Consider the following 23629-nt stretch of genomic DNA (forward strand, 5'->3'; position numbering starts at 1 on the left):
GGTTGATGAAAAGGGTAAGGTGGAGGGATGGGTAATGTAAGAGATTGGTTGGTTGGTTTTTGGGAGAATAAGGAAATGATGCCATGTGACAATCATGATGAGAAGGTGAGGAATGAGATTGATTGATTAGTTGATAGGGGTTGTTTGATTAGAGAGAGGAATGGGTTAGTTGATTGATGATGAATGAAGTATTTGAGGTGATTTTTGTGGAGTGTTTTAAGGAAAATGATGGGTGTAGATATGGGTTGTGGATGTGGTGGTTGTTGATGTGTGGAGCGATGATGGTGTTAGGGTATGTTGAGTATGGGTTTTGGTGATGTTGGTGGTTAGAGAATGGGGATAGGTTAGGTTAGGGTAGGGTATGGGTTGAGGTGATTTTGGAGAGAAGTGATGTGTTAGATGAGTTGTTTAGAGAATGGTTATGGGGATGGGTGATGAGATGAGGGAGGTGAAGGATGGTGATGACATGTGTCATCTTTTGATGTGAAGATTATGATTGATTGATGTGAATAATGGATAATGGGTTAAGGTAGTGGGTTGGATAATTAATTGGATAGGTTTATGGGCTTTTAAGTGTTGGGCTTGGGTTTAGGAGGGTTGTGGATTATTTTGACTTGGATTGGGTTTGTTTTGGATTGGGTTTTTGAAGGTAGGATGGTTTTAGGTTTAGGTGGTGTGGAGTTGATTTTGGGTTAGGGATAAGATTGGAAAAAAGGTTTAGGAAAGAGTTGAGGACTTGTGGGCCTTAGGTGGGTTTAGGGTATTTGTGAATTTCGAGGCGGAGTGGTAGGCGATAGATGGAGGGTAGGTATCCCAAGTCTCACGCTTTTAATTTTTTTAATTTTTTGGATTTTTGCAATCATCGATTTGATCGAAAATGTCACGTGTTGGCGAATTGGGCCTTTTAGGCCCGTTGGAGAGTTTAATCAATCGTTCGATTTTTTCTTGGCTATAAAGGAGGTGCGGTGAGGTCGAGCACGTGTAGGATGGGTCACAACCCTCTTGGTGAGTCCCTTGGACTACTGGGTGGTCTCAAGGGCTTCGGTTCAATCCAATTGCCATTTTTAGCATTTTGGGCTTTAGAGGCCCGTTGGCCTATTTTGTTGGAAAATCAGTATTTTGAATGGAGCGGAGCATGTTGAGCTTTTGGTGGACCTACTAATCCATTGATAGGTGTTAGAGGCTTCGATTTTGGTGAAAATGCCGGATTTTAATGCTTCGGGCCTTCGAGGCCCGTTGGCCAAATTTATCGGAAAATCGCTGTTTTTGGGCCCTTTCGAGTAAGGGCCCGTTCAAATTGGGGTGTCTACAGTGTTAGTGTTTGGCAGGACGCCACAGATCATACATAAGGAGAGATGTATAATGGGAATCACATGCACACCTAATAGGCATAGACAAAGATGACTAGTTAGTGATCACTAACAGTCTAGAGTAGTCAAATGTCTTGACACATCGTGAAAAGACCTGTTTTGTTATGGTAACATTTAAACAACCAACCTATGTTGGATAAATGATCATCCAAGTGTGGTAAGTTGCAACGATTGACCACAAAATTAGGAATTAACGATGGAGTTCCACACTGGTGAAATATTAGAGCATGATGTCTCGACTGGAAGCTATCTATTCGTAGAAACCCAACTCTCTAATTCCACTACTCCACTATTGTGTATTATGTATCTACTGTATTATTTTGAATTATAATATAAAAATCATGTTTACTATTTCAAGTTTATCAATTTGAATTGTAATAAAATGAAAATTTTATAGTATGGGTACTGCTAATGGATTTTATGTAATACCTCGAATTTTAATTCATATCTCAAGGAAAAAAATCAAATAGTGAAAATTTGAGAAAATTTTGAAAGTGTGAGTTCAGATAAAACTTTTAGATTTTATTCTGATAATTTTTAATGAAATCTAACTTCTCCATTGGATTCAAAATAACCTAAAAATATATTTTAACCTATAAGCATGCTCAAATTCGAGTTCGAACAAAAAAGTTATGAAATTCTCAATTTTTGTATTGGACGGGGCCTAAAAAAGGTGAATTTTTGTTAAAACGAGAATTGATAGAATATGATCGCACCATTAGATCCACAACGAAATATTATAAAGAATGAAGTATTCATTTTTCAATTTTCAAACCCTAAAAATCGAACTACTAGCAACAATATAACAAATTAAAAAAGTACCAATTTCATCCCACTTATTCTTTATATAAAAGAATAAACCTTTCTTTTATTTCATTTTCTTCTCCAACGAAACACACTCAACCATTAGAGATGATTTGAAAACCATGGGTTTCAACCCTCTTTACATTAAGATCTATCGCAAACAAGACTTCGATGATCCTCGACAAAGAAGAGAAAGTTGTCAGCGTCGACGAACTTTACAACTTCATAGCCTTTGATCCTTGTTTTTCGTTCTTCTTCTTCATTTTCCATAAAAAAAAATTAGCCAGTGGGTTTCAACGTATTGCACTCGAGGTTTTATCGAGTTAGAGTTAGATTTATCTTCCATCAACTACATCCAACCTCGATTTTCATGCCATTGATCTCGATATTCGTGTTGTTCACCTCAATTTCTGTCATCTCCCTGTAGAACTTGAGCATTGAGCATATTGGACAGTCAAGTGCCTTAACTTTGATCTCGATAAAGATAGTGAAAATCGTAAATTACAACTCGATGAATTAGAAGAGATCAGAATGACTCTTGTGATTATGCTAAACGCTATAATGAGCGTACAAAATTTTATCCCGATAAACACATTCTTCAACGAAATTTCAAACCAGGTCAAAGAGTTTTGTTGTACGACAACAAACTCCACATTTTTTCAAGAAAACTCAAGTTTCACTGAATTGGCCCATATATTATCCAAACAGTTTACAACCGTAGTGTTATTGAAGTCCTTAATCCTAAGGACAGATCCACTTTCAAAGTGAATGACCAGCGCCTCAAATCATATCTCGAGTGTGTACCACTAGAGGAAGTTTTTCTCCTCGATAATCCGATTTATCAAGCTTTATAGAGTTTTTGTTTAGCTAAAGATGTTAAACTTAACGCTTTTAGGAGGCAACCCATACTTTTTATTTTTGTTTTAGTATTTTTAGAAGTTTTGGATGAGTACTATAGTTTTTCACTTCAATTAGTCCTAGAACTCGGCCATTTTTCTCATCGAGAATAGTTACCAATTTGGAACCAAAGTTGTATGTTCTAAAAGAAAAATCATAATTGATCTCATATGTTTAGGGTTGCACAACACTTAGTAAAAAAGAATAGTCTACTTGTTGATTGGTTTTCCCTTGCTGGCCCCCTTCAAATAGTTACTAACGAATTGGGACAACAAACCCGATGCACCCAAGCTCTATGTGCTAAAAAGTGACGAGTTGATCCCTTATCACATTAAGTGATACTCATAGCTACCTTCCCATCCAAAACCTTAGGTAATGTGATTTTCTTTTGTTTTCAGTTTTTAGGACTTTTTAGCAATTTAGAATTTACTTAATTAATATTTCTTTCATTTTAGGATTGTTGTTTTAGCAATTTAGGATTTTTGGTTGTCATAAGGGCAATTTGGAAATTTTCCATCAATCCTAAAGCACTAACGAAACCCTAAATCTCTAAATGTCTTCTTCTCAACCTCCACTCTCCAAATTCCTCCAATACCATAGCCATCAAGAAGACATTTTTTAGATCTCCCTCTTCAACTGTTTCTATGCAACTTAGAGGTAATCCACACAGTCAACACCTAATAACGATCATCTCCCAGCCACTACATCATCAACTCCATCATAATCACTGCATCATAATCAACATCTACTGCGTCACAGTCCTTTGATCAACAAGTAGAGTATGTTTTCTACAGATCGATTGTTTGACCATCCTAATTGTAGTGGTACTCATGACTTCTTCCAAACGAACAATTTTTTAGGAATCTATTTTCAGCCATTACTTCCAAGGCATCAATGGAACGTGGTTTCGTGAGACCATCACCGAACAAGGGTGGAACAATTTGTTCTACATTGGTTCCAAAACCTATTGCAAAGAATTAGTGAAAGATTTTTATGAGTCCATTATTTCAGGCAATATCGATACTCTTCGCTCACTGTCGAGTTATGTGGTATCATGTTTGTCATTGGTTTTGAGGATATCAATGTGATCTTAGGAATTACAAAAATAAAGGATGAAACTTACCATACCCGTCATCCATTTGAGTTTTTTATCACTCGATTAGGACTCGATTCTCAACAGATTAGTAAGGGGAGTGGAGGATTACTATCCAAGAGTTTTCGAGCAAATCAATACCTTTGTTGGCAATGGGTGGCATTGAATATCATAAGGATGCAAAACCATAGTTTGCATTTTACAAAGCACATGTACATCATGCATGCGATCCAGACTAGGGATCCCACCTTTTGCATGTACCATCTCATTCTAGAGACTCTGGTCAATGTCTGTATCAAGCCCAAAAAGGGACTGTAGACACCCCATTTTTGCACTCGCCTGATTAATCAACTCGTCAACCTGATTGCAATGGTTCCCAATGATGAATGTTTATTCTAATGTTTTTTTTTGTCACCAAATATATTTCAGAAATCGGGATGAAGTATCTCGAACTGACAAAATTATAGAAACCGCGCTACGATAGGAAAATATAACCCCAAAAGCTTAGAAATCATCATTTTTCAAATAAAAAGAAGTTTCACGATAAAAATCACTAAAAAATGATCAAATTATCAAAATACCCCTAACCTTAAAATATCCCTAGAGCTTACATTACGCTTAGGAAAACCCATTCAAACACATAAATAACAAATCGAAACCAAATAAATCATTTCGACAATTTTCACAAAATTTGACAAAATTACGAAAATGCCACTCATAAAGTTCACAACCATTCCACACACAATTTCATAAATGACACAAACCAATATTTCCATTGAATTCCTTACGAAAAATCGATTCTAAAACATCCTAGAACATCAAAAATTGACTTGAAACACAAAAAGTCCTCTCCGAGGGCAAAATGGTAATTTTACAATTTTTATAATTAAAATTTTCAAAATTAATAAATAAAACATTAAATTATTAAAGTGAAACATTAATAAAATTAATTTAAAAATTTGAACCAAAAAAATCGATCAATCAGGCTTTCAGGCAAAACTGTTGATGGTTGTCTAGATATTTATTAGAAGACCCCTCCATCTGGGGGTCCAAAGAATTAAAGATATAAGAGAGGGGGGTTCTCCAAAAAATTAAAGTCAATCAAGTAAGACTAAAAGTCAAGATATTAAAATCAATCAAGTAAGACTAAAAGTCAAAATCTTAAAGTCAATCAAATAAGACTAAAAGTCAAAACCCTAATAGAGTTCTAATTAAATAATAATTCTATTTAAAACAATGCTAATTAAATAATAACTCTATTTAATAGAATTCTAACTAAAATATAACTCTACCTAAAACAATTTTAAGTAGAATATAACTCTACCTAAAATAATTATAATTAAATACTAATTCTATCTAAACAAACATTTAAAAAAAATCTATAAATAGGGGTCCTCACAACCTATTTTCGTATCAAATAATAAAAATGCTAGAAAAATATAGGTCAAAAAGCTTCCCTAACCTCCCATAAACCCTAATTTTGAAGCCCTAACTCCTTACCTAAGATCCATACCCCAACTTTATCTCAAAATCACCCAAAAATCCTTCTAAAATACCTTAGAATCCATAAAAAAAATTCAGAAAATTCACAGATCCAAGAAGAAGATACCTCAACTTAGAGATCCGAAATCAGATCCGGTAATAGAACGAAGTGAGGAATATTGTATAAAAAGTTATTCTATCAGATCTGAGGAAAAAAAACCGTTGCGTTTGGAAAATGTAACTATTTTTATTTTTATTATTATTATTATTTAGGTCTGGTTTGCAATGTAGTTTTATTTGGGAATTAGTAGAGACCGGCGTTTGTCGGGCGGGGTTGGTGCCTAACACCTTCCAACTCTGTAACGTGATCCCCGGACTTAGTTTCTTATTTTTTGTAGATTAGTTTCTTTTGCCTTTTAGAGTTAATGTTCGGTTCCTAGACCGTAATAACTACGTGGCAACTCCCAAACCACAAAGGTCAAAAGCGGATCCGCGCACCCCGCGGATCTAGGGCGCTTTCAGTGGCGACTCTGTTGGGGATTATTGAGGATCAGACTTGAAAAGCCCCAAATATGGGAGCATTGCCAGTAGGACCTAATTTTTTATTTTATTTTTAGTTATTTATTTTTTTATTTTGATTTTTATCATTCTTTTGGCTCTATTGGTTATCATTGATTGGAATGTTGAATATTTTTTTTTTGGCACATCTTTGTTATGGTTCAATTTAGGGTCATTCAGTATGACCCTAAATAATGCAGGATATCAAAGGTTAATGACATGGGGAATGACTCATTTTTTTATTTTAATTATTTTTGGGTCTGTATTATCCTTTATTAGTATCTTTTGGTTCAATTTTAGATACTTTGTTTTGACAATTTTTTTTATGGTTCAATTAAGGGTCACTTTTTTATGACCCTAAATAATGAAAGATTTAAATTGACATATGAATTGATGATGGATAATGTTAGCAGTAAATTGATAAGATATGGGGTGATGTTAGATTTTTTTATTATAAAAAAAAAAGAAAAAAAACAAAAAAAAACGTTTAAAAAAAAAATTTTAAAGGAAAAAAAAAAGAAGAAAAACGTTTTGAAATTTTTTTTTTAAAAGAAAACATTCAAAATAAACAAATAAATAAACATTTAAAAAAAACATTACAAAAAAAAAGAAGAAAAACACTTTCAAAAAAATTAAAAACAAAAAAATTTTAAAATAAATACTTAAAACGTTTAAAAAAAAATCGTTTTAAAAAAAAAATTAAAAAAAAAAACGTTAAAAACAAAAAAAGAAAAAACATTTTTTAAAAAAAATTACAAAAACATTTATTAAAAGCAAAAAAAAGTTTAAAAATAAATAAATAAAGTTAAAAAAAAACGTTTAAAAAGAAATAATAAATAAATAAAAAACGGCTTGAAAAAAAAAATCGTTCGAAAATAAAAACATTAAAAAGAAAAACATTTAAAAAAAATGTTTTATACAAAAAAAACAACATAACAAAATAAAATAAAAAATAAAAAATAAAAACGTTAAAAAAATGTAAAAATACAAAAATAAAAACGTAAAAAAAAGATTTTAAAAAAAAAAAGGTTAAAAAGAAAAACAAAATTTAACCAAAAAAAAACGTTAAAAAAAAATTTTAAAATAGAAAACGTTAAAAAAAACAATTTAAATAAAAAAACGTTAAAAAAAAAACAACGTAAAAAAAATAATAAAAAAAAAAGGTTAAAAAGAAAAAAACGTTAAAAAAACAGAAATTGAAAAAATAATAAAAAATAAAAACGTTAAAAAATAAAAAATAAAATAAAAACGTTAAAAAAAGTTTTTAAAAAAAGTTAAAAAAAAGAGTTAAAAAAATTAAAAAAAGAAAAACTTAAAAAAAAATTGAAAAAAATAAAAATAAAATTAATTTAAAAAAAATGTTAAAAAAAACTTAAAAATAAAAATAACAAAAAATAAAAAAAACGTTACAAAAAAAAAAATTAAAAAAAAATGTTAAAAAAAAAACTTAAAAAAAAATTGAAAAACATTAAAAATAAAAAAAACAAACAAACAAAAAAAAAAAACGTTAAAAAAGGAAAGAAAAACTTAAAAAAATAAATAGTAAAATAAAAATAAAAAAAAGTTAAAAAAAAGTTTTACAAAAAAAAAGAAAAGAAAAAAAAAATGGTTTAATAAAAAGAAAATAAAAAAAAATGTTAAAAAAAGAAAATAAAAATAAAAACGTTACAAAAAAAAAGAAAATTAAAAAAAAAAAGTTAAGAAATATTAAAAAAAAGTTTTAAAAAAATTGTTTAAAAAAACAAAAGTTTAAAAAAAAAAAAAAAAAAAGCGTTTAAAAAAAAAAGACAAAAAAAAGTCATAACTCCTTATCTCTACAATTATTAATCTACCATCACTTTAATGTTCACAGAAATCTCAAATTATTTTTAGTCACTTAAAGTGATCCCCAATTTGACCATAAGGAAAAATTTTGTGCCTATATTAATGATTGATATTATTTCCATGCTATTCTAATTAATTGATCATCATTGCTCTTTGTTTCACTTCTCAGATTGATTGCTATTACATATGCCATGATCTTGATTATTATACACTTTGATGTGCATGTCTTGATGTGGATCTCGATGCTATGGATTTAATGTGATGTCCATATTTTGATTGGTTTGATTTGGCCCATTTGTTTGGAAAAAGCTCCCGAGCACACCCCACCCCATCCCATTTTGCACACACCACATGCACGTTTACTGTTTTACACGCTTGCACGTCCAATATAGCCAACGTGGCACTAGTGTGTGGTTCGATCTTTTCGGAGATGCGATGTCATTCATGAAAACCACAACTCTAGTCACGTACCTTAGGGCATATCAAACTAGGGCATTATTATCGTCTGATCAGGTGACTTTAAAAGGTATATCGATGCACCCAGGCTGGAGCGACCTGAGCCTTTGATCTATTGTAAGCCACACAGTCACATGTCCCGTTTGCCAACGTAGTACTAGTACGTGGTCGGTCCCGTCGTGGGATACTAAACCATTTATGAAAGCTACAACCCTAGACTCGTACCTATACGATATATCAAAGACAATTCAAGTTCACCAATTGCACTTCTTAGTCAAAATCAGTGCCTAAGCAAGATCCTGCCCCGTTGTATCCTACTGTACAAGGGGGATAGACTACGTCTATTCTAGACGAGAAATATTTAAGTAGGCCCTTGCTCAGTATCATGCGCCACCTCTCAACTGGGGATCAAACATGTTGTTTTTTACTTCAGAAAAGTGAGCTGGAGTTTTAAATTATCACTTATACGGTATATCAAACCAAGTCACCACGTACCGTTTGATTAAGTACGCTCGAGAGGTATATAGGTGTATTGGGGCAAGGGTGGCCAGATAAAATTGCATTGCACGTAGTAAGCTTAGAGTTTAGAAACCTCCCTTGTAAGTCACGACTCGAACTTATCGTAGGTGTTCCCGGGTTGTTTATGATGAATGTATGTGAGTGATGAGATCAGAATGTATATGAGTGATGAGATTAGAATGTATGGTTGTCCTTAAGGATTAAAGTTTTTTTTGTTTTACTTGATTAAAATGGGTGCAACGACCCAATAAAAAATCCATTTTAAACTTGACCCAGTCCATCTCGATCCAACGATCATTATGAGCCAAGCCATTTGAATCAGAATGAAATTCAAACTTTTTTCTAATTCGGATTTTTAACCCATTTTAAAAGAAGAAAAATATTTTTCAGAAGTAAAATATTTTCTAGAAAAGAAATGCTTTCCAAAAGTAAAATGTTTTCCAGAAGAATAAGATTTTCCAAAAGGAAATGCTTTCCCAAAAAAGATTTCTAAAAGAAAATGTTTTCCAAAAAAAGAAAAGGAAGAAAAATATTTTTCAGAAAAAAAAATGATTTACAAAAGATATATTTTTGCATAAACCTTGGAAATTTTCTTTTTTGCATGGATTTTGAAAATTTACTAAAATGTATTTTTCTAAAAAGAACATGACTTGCAAAAAATAATCAAATTTGTTGAAAGTTGTTATTCAATGAAAATATTTTTGTCAATGATTTTCAATAATTCAATAAAATCATTTTTCTTTTAAAATAATCATTGCATGAATGAATTGTTTAATGGATTGGTACACAGAATTCAATAAAATCTCAAGGTTCATTTAAAATTTTATCAGGGGGGGGGGGTAACACTGGAATTCACTTTTGATAGGATTATCATTGCGCCCAAACTCAAGCGTCCATCTTCTAATTAGGATTGTAAATCCGGTCTGTTAGAACAAACGTCAATATCAAGTCAACAGTCAAAAATGGCCTCGGAATTTTTCAAAATTACACAGTTGTTCCCTCAAGATCATAGTACCTCAGTCCTACCGGTTGTAAGCAATATCTCGAGTCCATAGTCTGTAATCAAACCCGTTGTGGGTACTTGTCTCAAGTTTTCATGAATCATGTAGTTTAGCTTGAGTCCAATTTTTTTTTATTAATCCATCAAGGTCATGTCTCCTTTAGATTGAGTCTACTCTTTTCTATGGTCGAGTTCGTTTGCCAAGTCTAGAACGACGTCTATCTCCCCATTTGAATAAAGGAAATTTTTGAATACCTAGAGCGTATTAACGAATTAACTACTAATGTGGCTTCAAGGATAGATTTCTTTCTTGAGCAAGAAGATAAGAGTCGGGCTCAACTTTTAATAGAAAAAGTAAAGGTCATTGACATCGGAACAAATAATTCCTAAAGAGATTCAAATAGAAACCCTCCTTATCCCTAGAGGAACACGAGGGGATAATGAATTTACTCATAAATTTCAAAAGACTTGTTCGCGTGGTCTGATGAGGATATGTTAGGTGCAAGCTTGGGTGTTGTCCGCATGGAATAGATACTCGCTCGATGAAATGAAAACACCAACGAGATCAAAGAAGATGTTACAAAGCGTATCATTGCTGTCCTCACTGCATCTATCATAAGTCAATACAGGGTACCTTTGGAATTGATATCTGATAACGGGTTACACTTCAAAGTCGAGGTCATCACTCTGTGTTCAAAGTTTAATATTCGGCATTATATTATCTCCCTACCATCCTCAAATTAATGGAACGGTTGAAGCAAGCAGCTAATAAGAGTCTCAAAATAATAATCAGGAAAATGTGTCAATCATACCGGGATTGGTCAGAGAAGTTACCATTCACATTAGGGGCATATCATATTTCAATACAGTCTTCCACTAGAGTCACCCCCTATTTTCTAGTGTATGATATGGAAGCAATCTTACCAGTTGAAATGAAAATCCCATATCTCAAGGTCTTCAAAGAAAGTCAATTGTTAGAAACAGATTGGGTTCGTCAATGGTATGAAGAATTAAACTTGATTGAAGAAAAATAACTTAGAGCTTTGTATCACGTGCAAGTTTATCAAAGAAGAGTCGCTTGTGCGTTTAACAAAAAGATCAAAGCTCGTCACTTACAAGTCGGGGATTTAGTTCTCAAAGAAAATCGGGCACCCATCTTTGACCCTAGAGGGAAGTTCAAACCAAATTGGGGAGGTCAGTTCGTCATCAAGGAAATATTACCAGCAAAAGCTATCAGGCTTCAAGATCATGATGAAATCGAATTACCAGAACCAACCAACCTTGACCAAATCAAACGGTACTACATTTAAGGAGGCAATCTTCGGCCGAATCAATTCTCTTATTACCCAGTTCAATATATCATTTCTCAACCCTTTGCAGCCTTTTCAAAAAGAAAAATTATGCCTTTTTATTTCTTAGCCTGATTACCTAACCTAAGGGAGGGAAGATTCGAACTACGTTTTGATCTGATCCCAAAATTCTAGGGTACGTAGGCAACCTGAGAAGTTACTTCAGGCCCGACCACATCAAAATAAAAAATCTATTTCCAAAAAAAAAAAATCCAAGAAAAATTCAAAAGAAAAAAAGAAATATCTTCAAAATAGGGAAGAAAATTCAAAGTAAAATAAAAGAAATGCCACACAAGGGGCATTCGGGTTTTTGAGCCTCAAAATCAAATTTTTTTTTATACCTAGTCCTAAGCTTACCTATAAAAGTCCTTCTAAGTACCGTGCGAAAAGTCAATGAAGATAGCAAAGCATGATCAGACAGCAATTCCATAAGGAAGAAAAAGAGAAAAAAAAGAAGAAAAAAAAGGGGCCTGCTAGGTTGAAAATCCGAAAAGGGCGACTTAGGAAAAAAACTAAGGCAAGGTCGCAAGGTTGAAAATCCGAAAGGACAGTCTTGGCAACAATCAGAGCAAAGAAAAAAGAAAGCTCGCTAGATTGAAAACCTGAAAAGGTGACCTAGGCAAAACTTAAAGCAAACTCGCTAGATTGAAAACCTGAAAAGGCAATCTAGGCAAAAGTTAGAGTAACAAGTAACAAAGAAAAACATAATAAAATCTCAGGAGGTTTGAGCCGAGACATTTGAAGTGTGAATAATCAAGTTTCAATACCCAGTTTGAACCAAACAGAGACTCAGAAGCCACAAGTATCTTATCTACGATCGATTTGAAAATTTTTACTTCCCCAAGTGAACCAAGGGAGAGAAGGGTGAATTCTATGATGAGTCTCAAAAGGAAATATTTTACTGAGCCTGACTCAAAATCTTCTATAAAATTAATCAAAATTAAAAGTTGGATCTTTATTGCGCTTGTGGTAATCAAATATTTTAAACCTTCATACAAAGGGGCATTTTCTTTTTCCTCTAAATATGTAGTTTCCCCCTTATACTAGGGGCATTTTTTTTGCATGATGTATTCAATTATCTCCAATGCCATGTTTATTGTCAAAATAGGGGTATTTTGTTTTTGAGCAATGTTAATCCTAAAAGATAATGGGAACTCCAAACTTAAGGTTACCCTCTTGATAACCGTTTTTTCGAAAAACCCTTGAGGTTAAAAGGAAATAAAAACTCAGGTTTTAAATTCATAAAATTTTTGAAAAAAAAACTCTTGAGGGTCAAACAAAAGCGTTCCTGATTCATATTTTGGTTTTTGCGCAAAGAATAACTTATTTACCTAGAGTAGGAGATAGGTCATTCTTTCATTCCCAGATTCATTAATCATTTTCCAGATCTATTCATTCCTAGATTCGATCATTTTCTTTCAGATTCATTATCTTCCAGATTTATTCATTCATTCCCCGATTCAATCGTTATTCTCCAGATTCATTTTCAATCTCATCCAGATTCATTTTAATCATTCTTCTCTAGATTCATTCTTTCTTTCCAAAATGCATTCATTCCTCAGCCAGTTTTGCTCAATTTCCGTCAAGGGTTAACTTGGATTTTGCCCAGTTATCGCCAAGGGTTATCTTGGATTTTTCTTAGTTTCCGCCAAGGGTTATCTTGGATTTTGATTAGTTTTTGCCAAGGGTTAACTTGGATTTTGCTCAGATGCAGTCGAGGGTTTTCTTGGAACTATGCTTAGTTACCGCCGAGGGTTTTCTCGGAATTATGCTCAGTTACCGTCGAGGGTTTCTCGGAATTATGCTCAGATGCCGCCGAGGGTTTTCTCGAAATTATGCTCAGTTACCGCCAAGGATTTCTTGGAATTATGCTCAGATGCCGTTGAGGGTTTTCTCAGAACTATGTTCAGATGCTGCCGAGGGTTTTCTCGGAACTATGCTCAATTGCCGCCAAGGACTTTCTCGAAAGTAGGCTCAGTTGCTGCCGAGGGTTTTCTCGGAATTATGCTTAATTTATGCTCAGTCTATGCTCAGATTATGCTCAATTTATATTTACTTTGTGCTCAGATTTTACTCAGTTCCAACTTAAACTCTTTGAAATTTATCTCAGATTTTAAGTGCACACACTTCACAGTTGTTACAATTGTCAAGGAGAATTTTCTAAAATTCAAGGATCTAACACTATCAGTGAGAGTTTTCGCTCGATGACCTGACAACCTTTTAGTTCGGGGAGAGTTTTACGCTCAAGGATCTGAACATCCCGACGAATTGCTAAATCAGGTTGCAAAATGAACTGTCACTAGCTTTGGCATTCGGATATCACATTATCTACCAAAATAGATTTGCTATCTAGTTTCCTTCAATCCTCTATCAAAGAGGGGCATCTGTAGACACCCCATTTTTGTACTCACCTGATTAATCAACTCGTCAACCTGATTGCAACGGTTCCCAATGATGAATGTTTATTCTAATACTTTATTTTGTTACCAGATATGTTTTAGAAATTCGGATGAGGTATCTCGAATTGACAAAACTATAAAAATCGCGCTACGATAGGAAAATATAATCCCAAAAGCTTAGAAATCATCATTTTTCAAATAAAAAGAAGCTTCACGATAAAAATCACTAAAAAATGACTAAATTATCAAAATACCCCTAACCTTAAAATATCCCTAGAGCTTACATTACGCTTAGGAAAACTCATTCAAACACATAAAATAACAAATCGAAACCAAATAAATCATTTCGCCAATTTTCACAAAATTTGATAAAATTACGAAAATGCCCCTCATAAAGTTCACGACCATTCCACACAAAAATATTCATAAATGACACAAACCAATATTTCCATTGAATTCCTTATGACAAATCGATTCTAAAACATCCTAGAACATTAAAAATTGACTTGAAACATAAAAAGTCCTCTCTGAGGGTAAAACGGTAATTTTACAATTTTTATAATTAAAATTTTTGAAATTAGTAAATAAAACATTAAATAATTAAAGTGAAATATTAATAAAATTAATTTAAAAATTTGAACCAAAAAAATCGATCAATCAGGCTTTTAGGCAAAACTGTTAATGGTTGCCTAGATATTTATTAGAAGACCCCTCCATTTGGGGGTCCAAAGAATTAAAGATATAAGAGAGGGGGGTTCTCCAAAAAATGAAAGTCAATCAAGTAAGACTAAATTCAATCAAATAAGACTAAAGTCAAGATATTAAAGTCACTCAAGTAAGACTAAAGTCAAAATCTTAAAGTTAGTCAAATAAGACCAAAAGTCAAAACCCTAATAGAGTTCTAATTAAATAATAATTCTATTTAAAACAATCCTAATTAAATAATAACTCTATTTAATAGAATTCTAACTAAAATATAACTCTACCTAAAATAATTCAAATTAAAATATAACTCTAACTAAAATAATTATAATTAAATATTAATTCTATCTAAACAAACACTGTAAAAAAATTTATAAATAGGGGTCCTCACAACCTATTTTCGCATCAAATAATAAAAATCCTAGAAAAAATTGGTCAAAAAAGCTTTCCTAGCCTCCCATAAACCCTAATTTTGAAGTCCTAACTCCTTACCTAAGATCTATACCCCAACTTTAGCTCAAAAAAACACCCAAAAACCCTTCTAAAATACCTTAGAATCCATAAAAAAAATTAGAAAACTCACAGATACAAGAAGAAGATACCTCAACTTAGATATCCAAAATCAAATCCGGCAATAGAATGAAGTGAGGAATACTGTACAAGAAGTTGTTCTATCAGATCTGAGGGAGTAAAATCGTTACGTTTGGAAAATGTAACTATTTTTATTTTTTTTATTATTATTATTATTTATGTCTAGTTAGCAATGTAGTTTTATTTGGGAATTAGTAGAGACCGGTGTTTGCCGGGCGAGGTTGGTGCCTAACACTTTCCAATTCCGTAACGTGACCCCTAGACTTAGTTTCTTATTTTTCGTATATTAGTTTCTTTTACCTTTTAGAGTTAATGTTCAGTTCCTAGACCATAATAACTAGGTGGCGACTCCCAAACCTCAAAGGTCAAAAGCGGATCCGCGCACCCCACTGATCAAGGGTGTAGTCAAGGGCTCTCATGATTTTCCCACACTTGGCCTGTTAAATTCTCGAGCGACATATAGGTATGTCAATGGTAGTGCTAGCGCCCCATGGTGAGATAACACAACTATCAGATTTTAAAGGTGTGTTGTCTTTCGCAAAGTGTGCCCTAGGTTTACGGCAGTTGATACCTGAGCACTTTGAAGGGCACGGGAGTGTTGGTGGCTATGCGTGACCACGACAAGAGTTCAATAAAGTCGGAGGAAACGAGGCTAGGTCTTCTAGCCCAAACTTTGAGGACACATCTTTCTTGGATGATGTCAAACCATGTCCTCTAGAAGGCATTTACAAAAAATTTCAAAGGGATAGGTAAGCTTTATAAAGGGCAGAAAGTGCTAGAGCGAAAACTAAATGCAGTTAAACAGTGTTAGAAGGTACAAGAGTTTGAAATAACCACTGCTAGAGGTAGAGCTTATAGGGATTAGACTTTTCATTAGGTGCTTTATTAGGAGTTTTATTAAGTATTGTGTTAGGAGGTCCTTTGATAGTAGTTGTTTTTGTGTGTTTTTGTTTATCTGAATGATGTACTACCTCTGTTTTATTTAAAAGAAAGTCTATTTTGACAGTATTTTCATAAATCCTTTTTTGTAGTCATTTCATTTTGTGCTAGTTTACACGGTGTAGGTTGAAAATACTCGTGTGTGGTTATCCGACATAATCTAGGAACCATTAACCTAAGTTATGAGCATAGTATCCTTCATGGTGCTCTTGGCATCATGCAACATGATCACAATTAATACGGCGGATACAATTAATGTTGTGAAAAATGGTGAGTGGCGTGTTGGCTCATTTAAGGGGATATTGTGTTGGTATCACAAAATTGTAGGATCATTTTCAAATGCTATCCAACCCGCTTCATTTCCTTTTATCAATTTCAGTTTGTGTATAGGGTCAAATTTCCACATATTTTCTTTCAGTTTCTATTTCAAAAATCATAAAAATTTGAAAATTTTAAAAAATATTTTGGTGGCAACTTTGTTTTATTATTTTCAAGATCTTAGATTGTATCTTTAAGCACTTAGTTAAAAACACTAAATCAATCTAATTACTTCTAATAAGATTACCAAGAATCTAATTTGAAATAAGTGAGCTTTTTTACTTTCTTTCTACCTAGAGTATAAGAAAAATTGGGTTTGATGAACTTTGACTTCTGTGTTCATTTGGTTGATTGATTAGAAGAAAAATAGAACCAGGTTGAATATGTCTTGAAGATCGATCATTGAATTAGACTGGGTACCTCCAAAAGGACTGCCTACTTTTCTTAAATAAAAGAGTGAAAAAGGAGTATAAAAGAAAAAAACAAAAGAAAAAGAGCAAGAAAAAAGAAAGAAAAAAAAAGATTCAAAAGAATTAAGGTAAAAAAGTTTAGAGTTTCAGTAGTATGAAAGCCATCAAGTATAAAAATGAGAGTACACTGGAATATCACAAATAAAACCCCTTAGAGGTATTAAAGGGAACTTCCACACTTCTCATTACCCCAGATAGGATGCTAAGTTTAGAATTAAATCCTAAGTCGATCAAATTATTTTGGATTAGTTAGAAGGTTGAAACTCATTCTAAGAAACCAAATTTCTAAAGTTTCTAAGTTATAATCCTTATATCTTAAAGGTCAATTTAAGTCTAAATTTTGTCATAGAGAAATAAGAGTTAAGACTCTATACCAAGTATTACTTTCAAATGACTGACAAATCTTAAAAGAACTTGTATTTTTAAATATAAGTTTAATTTTGACCACTGTTACTTCAAAAAATAGTTTCAAATTTTGTAGGTATATTCTCTACAAACCCGCGCGAGTAAAATTCGTCCACTAGGGGTAACCTAAAGGTTTAAGGCCTTACTCCATTCGCTAAATGTAGTCAAGATGCCTGCAAAAGAGGTAACTTATTTTTTAAGAGTTTAGAAAAAGATAAGTTTGGAGGTGTGATCAGTGTCTCAAAACACTGATTTATCCGTATTTTTTCCAAGTATTTATCTCGATTTTCGTTCTTATTTTATTATATTAGGTAAATAATCATGTCAAGCATCAAATTATCTCATTACATGTTCTACCATGCAAAATAGGTTTAATTTCATAAAATTAATGAATTTATCGAAAGACTAATTACATGTGGTCATTGTATAAGTCAAATATCAAATCATCAAAATGAACCAGCAAATCAATCAATAAAAGTGTGCATTACAATCTAGAGGACCAATCAAGCAACCATGCGAAATTGGAGATCCAGATGTCTCGGGATCATTTTGACACAATCTATATCCCATGTGGTGCAGTGGACTTCGAATGGATCGTCCTAAAATTTCTCCAGTATACTCCTTACGTGATAGTATACGCAAGAGTAATGGCGGTAATTTTTGGGTCCTTTTAGAGAGCCTAATGTCTATAAATAGATTGCTTTCCCAATTAGAAAATAGTCCTTGGGCTCTTGTCCCTTCTCTTTTCTCCCCCTAATGCCCTTGGTATTTTCTCCTATAATTTTTCATTTTTAGATAAGTTTCATTTCTGTAATTTCTCAAAGAAGGAGATAATGTACCTTAGTTACTAATTACTAAATGAATAAAAGTGTTGGTTCCATGACTTCTCCTTGTATCCGTGCAATGAACATAGGCTAGATTTTCTCCATTACTGAGGAGGAAGCATAGGAGCAAGTTTTTAATTTTGTGTTTATATTCTTTATGATTATTGGATTCTCTTCAAGGTTTTATCCAACTCTAATGGATCAAAGTTTTAGATGAATCTCTACACTTCTTATGCTTAACTTAGATGTTTTATACTTAGATAAGATCAAGATAAAATATGTTTAATCTAGATAATTGGTATTAGGGACTTCACATATTAGTGAGTAAAGGAGTCTTAAGTATTATCTCATTCAAGATTTATGTTATATTTTCCAACTCAATGAGCTCATACCAAGCCCTTGGAGTTGAGTGAAAGGAAGGATAGACTTAGATATAGTTTTATTTGCTTATCATAGGTTACTCTGATCACCTTTTTATCTTGTTTCTTAGTATAATTTCCATTTCTATTGCTTTATTTTCTAACAACATTTATACTCGCTTTTGTTTCATAAAATACAAAATCAGATTTTAAAATAGTAACTTAGATTAACTTCATTTTGCTTAGCTTGGTAACAAGCCCTTTTCTATTGGGTTCGATCCCTTACTTGCCCCCACAAGTTAAGGAGTGTATAAACATATTAATTTCTGATAAGAAGACGACGGAATAATCACAAATCCACCTCAAATCTGAATCAACCTAATTCAATCACATGTCTGCTAACAACGCAAACAACCATTGGCCTTTTAAACTACCAACTACACACATACTATTGAATCATCCTAGTCAGTCTGACTCTCGATCACATGACCAATACACATGTATAGTTTCCTTGAATCAACTGCCTAGTCAACTCTAGAGAAGGACTGCAACTAGTCCCTTGAATTGTAAGAACTTCCTTACAATCATCTACAACTAGGAAACTCTAATCCATTTTGCGAAAAAGATTCTCTGAAGATGTATACTATTTTGTATATCTAGTTTCCATCTTTTCGTTAAGGTATTGAAAATACCACGTATCACTTTATTTCCCACCAGACAATACAACTTACCAAACTTTTCTCCATTTATTAGGACCATGCAATCAGATGTGACTTTCATTATTCCACATCCAGTTGGATACCTACAACCCATGGAGTTTAACCTGCCATGTGATATTAGATTCTTTTGCATTTTTGAGACAAAATTTACTCTACCCAAAGTACATACTCATACTACTCTATCAAATATTTTGATATTTACCGTACCAACTTTTATGGTATTACAAACCGATCCATCACCCAAAGAGACAATATTCATTTTTGGAACATATATAGACAAAATAATCTAAATCTAATAACCACTCATCATGAGAAAAGTGTGCATATCTTTAGAGATTGTTAGAACATCTACATGGTAATTTTTGTATTCACATTCATCCTCCACTACAATGGTCTTCCTACCAAAACCATCCATACTTTTTTCTATTTCTTTTTCGCTCGAATTAGATAATCCCTTTTGATGTGAAAATATTCCTTACAATGTAGTTTTGTATGTTGCCATTCTCTCTTACATTTGGATCTAGTCCTATTATTTTTCAAATACCATGTTCAAAATCCTTCTTTTATGATTCCCTCCATGAATAATCAACCCTTAATCATTACCTTAAAGATTGGGCCTCTTTCTTAGATTGTTTGATAGGAGTGTTGCTTTAACATCTTCTAGTTTCACCATATCTTTTCTATACAGAAGCAATGTCACCAGATTGTCATAGGAATCTGAAAATGAGGGAAGAAGCATAAAAGCCTTGTCTTTTTCTTCCAACTTAACATCAACTTTGTATAGTTGATCCAAGATCTGATTTAAACTCATTCACATGTTCTAGGATATCCGCACCCTCTACCATCTTCAAGGCATGAAATCATACAAACACAAGAATTTAATAGGAGTTCGAACACGAAGAATCACTATTTTCCCTTAGAATTTTTTGAACATAACGGACTTCGTACCGTGTCTAGTCCTAGAAGGGGTAAATAAGATAATTAAAAATTTGTTCAATTTATCCAAATTTTAACTTAGATTAATAATGTGACTATTTGTTCTAAGTCATTCACTTATCCTTGATTTTGTGCTTATGTCTCTAAATTGCATTTAATGAAAATACACTTGAAAATTAAACATTCATTTTGTCGTATCATTCAATAGTCCATTTATATAAGATTTACCTATTTGATATTCATGGCATCTTATGACATTCAAACCATTCAAGTGTAAGTTGCGGAATCATAAAATATACACGAGACATAAGACTTATAATGGTTCGGCAATGGTGCCTACATCCATTCTCATAACAAGTCTCTAATTTGCAACGCAATAGTTGTTCACTTATAATATAAATATTTATGACATGTCATATATAGCATAATATTCATTCATAGCATGTATTCATCTAAGTTTAAATTAATAGATGCATTTTCACAAATACAAGGCAAACATTTTATAGTAGTTGGCAACGTACATACATCCATTCCCAAGGTTCCTACCTAGGAACTTTGTGGAAACAATCAAAGAGGTTTATGGTTCACCACGAACCTTTTACATATAATTTTTATACCTAAGCTGAGTTCTAAAATCTTAAGATCGAGAGAAACACATCATCTCGAAATTGTGAATATTGCTCCTCAGAAATTCATAAATCTTTTCTTTTGTCAAGAGTCCTAGACTCTAACAAGAGCTTGGTTTTTGTGGCGTCCCGTCGAACTCTAACACAAATCCTGAGTTCAAACCTCAAAATTTAGACAATTTCTTCTGTTTATGTTAGTGTTCTCCAGAACTCAAAACAAAGAAAATTGATGAGCCAATAACCAACAATTCCTGTATATAATAATATACCAAAATATACAAGATGCGGAAGCTAGAAATTTGTGAATATCATAAAATTTGATCAGAGTTGCCCAAAAAGGTGAAAATATACTGGATTACAAAAATTTATCTTCATTTTAACATAGACCTAACACTCGATCCCCTCCCCCCAAAACATATAACTACATATACTTCTTGGGATGAAAAGATTACTAGTAGAAATAGTCCTGATGCTCACCGGGTAAGGGACTCTGATCGTCAGTATGACCTCCCAGATAATCCTCACTCGACGGCTCTACAACTGTCTCTCTGACTACAGGCTCCGAAATAAAAAAATTAGGAAGTAAAGGGTGAGTAACAATGGTTACCCAGTAGGTCCACAAATAGCCCCTATTAATAATCTCACCTAACGTGTACGAATAAACATACTAAAATATTTTAACACATGCGAGGCGTTACAAGATAAAATATGATTAACTGGTACATATAGTCAGGGATGAGCAACTAAACAGTCTAAAAGTTCACATACATCCATTATCAATACTCACTATACATTTTCATTTTTACAAATACTTTGACAACATTGAAATGACAAGCATGCTTTACAATTTATAATTCAAAATATAACAACAGATACATATTACTCGATGGTGGAGTAATGAAATTAGAGAGTTGGGATTCATGACTAGATCGCTTCCAGTCGGGATATGATGTTACAACATAAATCTGACTTTTAGTTCTTGATTTTATGACCGATCGCTACTTTTACCACACTGGTGATTATTTATCCAGCTCAGGCGAGCCATTTGATGTGACCGTAAGCAATGGATCTCTTTTCGATGTGTCAAAATGTTCAACTACTCTAAATTGTTAGTGATCACTGACTAATCATCTTCATCTATGCCTATCAGGTGTGCATGTGACTCCCAAAATAAACACTCCATTCATATGCGACCACCTTTACAATACACGTTCACTAGTAAAGATAGAAGGGAATGGACCCAGATTCCAATTGTCACTCCACTCTCATACACGTCCCATACCATGTATGAGTTTGGTGGTCCCTACCGTACATCCTAAGATAGTACACCATTCCGGATGATATGATGTATTATCCCTTCAAGCATTCACAGACTCTTTAAGTACTTACAAAATAACTACGTATATATATAATATATATAATTTTATTTCAAAACAAAAGAGAAATTAACAATACAGAGTTGAGAATGGATATCCAGTTTCCTGGCATGCAACTGTGGCCACCTGACCTAAAATAAATAACAAAACTTTGAGCCTTTACGCCAACAGTTTCCTACCATGCAATTGTGAATGCTTGAAGGGATAGTGCGTCAAAACATCAAAAAATGACTTCTCAACACAAAAGTCCTCTTCGGGGGTAAAATGGTAATTTTTCAATTTTAACAATTTAAAATTTTGAAATTAATAATTAAAACATTAATTAATGTAAAGTGAAATCCTAATTAAAATTAAAAAATTTTAAATCAATAAATCAAGCTCTCAGGCAAAATTGTTGATGGTTGCCCACTTATTTAAGTGGAGCCCCTTGATATTTATTAAAAGATCCCTCCATCTAGGGGCCTAAAGAATTAAAATATAATTAAGGGGTGTTCACCAAAAATCAAAAATATATTCTTTCATTGTACGTAAGAATTAAAATCATAATCTAAAGAAACCTAGTCAATCAAATAAGACTTAATTCAAAACTTTAATTAAAACCCTAATCGAAAGAAACCTAGTCAATCAAATAAGACTTAAGTCAAAACCCTAATTCACCTTATCTAAAAGAAACCTAATTAAATACCAACTCTTCCAAAAAAAATCTATAAATAGGAGCCTCCACAACTTAATTTCGCACGTTAAAATAAACCCTAGAAAAAGTAGGTCAAAAAGTCTCCTTAGCCTTCTCTAAACCCTAATTTTGAAGTCCTAACTCCCTACCTATCATCCAAACCCCAATTTTTACTCAAAAAACACTCAAAAATCTTTCAAAAATATCAAGAAACCCTTTAAAAAAACACAGAAAACACTCAGATCTAGATACCTCAACTTGGAGATCAGAAGTAGATTTAGGGACAGAAACAAAGCAAAGAATTTCATACGGGGAGTCTCTCCGCCAGCTCTGAAGGAACAAATCGTTGCTATCATATAGGTATATTTCTTATTTTTTATTTAATGGTTTTATGATTTTTATCAATGTAATCCTTTTTGGGAAATAGTAGAGACTGACATTTGCCGGGCAAGGTTGGTGCCTAACACCTTCCAACCGCGTAACGTGATCCCTAGACTATAATTTCTTTTTATTCATAAATTAGTTGTTTTTATCTATTTAGAGTCAATGCTCAGTTCCTCGACTGTAATAACTAGGTGGCGACTCCCAAACCTCAAAAATTCAAAAGCAGATTCGCACACCCTGCTAATCGAGGGCACTTTCAGTGGTTACTCGGCTGGGGATTATTGAGGATCAAACTTGAAAAGCCCAAAGTATGGGAAGCATTGCCATAACGACCTAGTTTATTTTATTTTATTTTTAGTTATTTATTTCTTTTTATTTTTTATCATTCTTTTTTACTCGATTATTGATTACTTGTTTGAATGGTGAATATTTTATTTTGGCACATTTTTTTTATTATTCAATCTAGGGTCACTCGGAATGACTCTAAATAATGCAGGATTTCAAGAGGGTAATGATATGAAATAATGATTGTTGACCCATTTTTTTTATCTAGTTC

The sequence above is a fragment of the Akebia trifoliata genome, unplaced genomic scaffold (assembly GCF_017979445.1).
Source record: "Akebia trifoliata isolate Shusen 1 unplaced genomic scaffold, ASM1797944v1 Contig01324, whole genome shotgun sequence".
NCBI classification, from domain to species: Eukaryota; Viridiplantae; Streptophyta; class Magnoliopsida; order Ranunculales; family Lardizabalaceae; genus Akebia; species Akebia trifoliata.